At 36.2% G+C, this 1,900-nt stretch overlaps 1 long non-coding RNA gene across 1 annotated transcript in view; it reads left to right on the top strand.

Moving 5' to 3' along the window:
• Nucleotides 1–1,021: 1,021 nt before the first annotated feature.
• Nucleotides 1,022–1,900, top strand: part of LOC108735349 — a 28,221-nt gene continuing 27,342 nt past the window's right edge. The window contains exon 1 of the long non-coding RNA XR_001937567.1: nucleotides 1,022–1,075. This is a non-coding gene — a long non-coding RNA (uncharacterized LOC108735349). The remainder of the gene's footprint in view (nucleotides 1,076–1,900) is intronic.

The following is a 1,900-nucleotide window of genomic DNA, read 5'->3' on the forward strand; positions in this document are numbered from 1 at the left end:
GTAAACATAAACATAGTCAATCACGCCTAATTTAATCTATCAAATAACAAACATATTAGTACAAAAATACAAAAGAAATACAACTCGGATGATGTATAGTAGCTGATTGAATGAGGCGTTGCAATGTCATATTTTCCAACGTGATCTTACCAGAGCCGGACTGGCCCTTGTCTGTGCTTTTATATACCTTCTTCTCTGAAACGGTAGACTTTCAGACCACTAAACATTTACTTAGTTTTCTTGTTTTATAGATCCCTATTACTTCCTGCAAACTTCTAACTTATTTCAGAAACACCTTATATTTGTTGGTAAAAGAATCATTGACACCTTGAAATTAGCATGAAATGTGAATTACTGTAGGAATACTATCAAAACACTGCTGGTATCAATTATTAAATTGGTCTTGTTTGTATCTGCTTCCGAAATTGCTTCAAAGGCAAAATTAAAACGATTTAAATTGGTTATTTTGGAAGGTTTTCCTATTTCACTGAAGGTAACTTCTATAGAGATCTTAATTATTAGCTAAAGGCGAGATTAAAGGGATCGATGTTAAATAGGGACATCATTATAAAGTATATATTAACCGAAGGAGACGTTCCCGAGCAGAATTAATTGAAGATTCATTAGTTTGCCAAAGCCAAATCGGTGAATAAATAAAGGCAATTTATGTCTCATGCGCGTTTATCAACTGGATGTGGCTTTTGAGGACAATCGTTACGATCGTTTTGTTGCCAAGACGTTACATTACAAACAACGATTCATTTCATGCTTCAAGACAGTCTAGAAGAAGAAGAAGACCATCTCGTGGTTGAACTTGTAGTCGGAAAATTTAAAACATTAACAGATGGCGGAGCATAAAGTTCTGGTTGTCATGGTATTCACTAACTTAATCGCAAAATTTTCCTTTATTAACCTACCTACGCTAGAAGCATACAAGCGTATAGAAACCTCTAAAATATAGTAGACTGACTATTATAGTCCGTAAGTGGCTGAAGATCGTCAGGAGCGGATTAAAGTATAAAAAAGTTAGAAAGAGAAGCTAGGATATGTAGAAAATTGCAACATCCCAATATAGGTAAGTACTGAGAAACCGTTCAAGTCTAATACGTTCTTATATTATACAGGGTGTTTCTGAAATAAATAGTAATGTTTGAAGGCTGTCAAACAGATGCAATATTGAATTGCATGGTGAGTTCAGCAGTATGATTAACAGGTAAAAAAAATGTAAATTACAATCCAAAGTCGGAAATCGGTCCTGAGCGAGCAATCCATCGAGTTACAACGATGGAGAATCTAACTCAGTATCGCTTGTCAATAGGCTAAAGTAACCACCAACAAAACTACTACTACACATAATGTTTTGATACCTATCATGATATAGATGAATGAATAACAACATTTGTTTATTGCTAATAGTTTGCAGCATTATTTCCTAATGAAACCATTGATTCCATTTTGGGAATTGTCTTATATAACAACCATGGATTTGAACTCCCTAGCGGTGATATGGTTCGGGTGTCAACACTCACGCGTACCTTGCGATTACTGTACAATTTGATCGTTGCATTAATAGTGATACGCTGATCTACCATCGATTGATTAAATACATCAAGGTTGCAACGTTAAAAAAACACATAACTATTAACTGCAATTGGCTGTAGCATAAACATGTTGAATTAGTCTTATTCTAATCAAATAAATAATATGCTTAAAAAACTTAAAAAACTTTTGGGTGTTTCATTCCCACCAGCCAGTAATGCTGGTGGGCGGGCAGTCCCTCCGGGCTATGCCGGAAGGTAGGGCGGAAGGCCCTCTTCAGCCTGCTTTCAGGAATCGTGGGAATGGGTGGGTGGTGGTTCGGGTGAGAAAGATGAGACGGACGAAATGAAGACAGAAGAGA

The sequence above is a fragment of the Agrilus planipennis genome, unplaced genomic scaffold, assembly GCF_000699045.2.
Source record: "Agrilus planipennis isolate EAB-ADULT unplaced genomic scaffold, Apla_2.0 scaffold70, whole genome shotgun sequence".
In the NCBI taxonomy this organism is placed as follows: Eukaryota; Metazoa; Arthropoda; class Insecta; order Coleoptera; family Buprestidae; genus Agrilus; species Agrilus planipennis.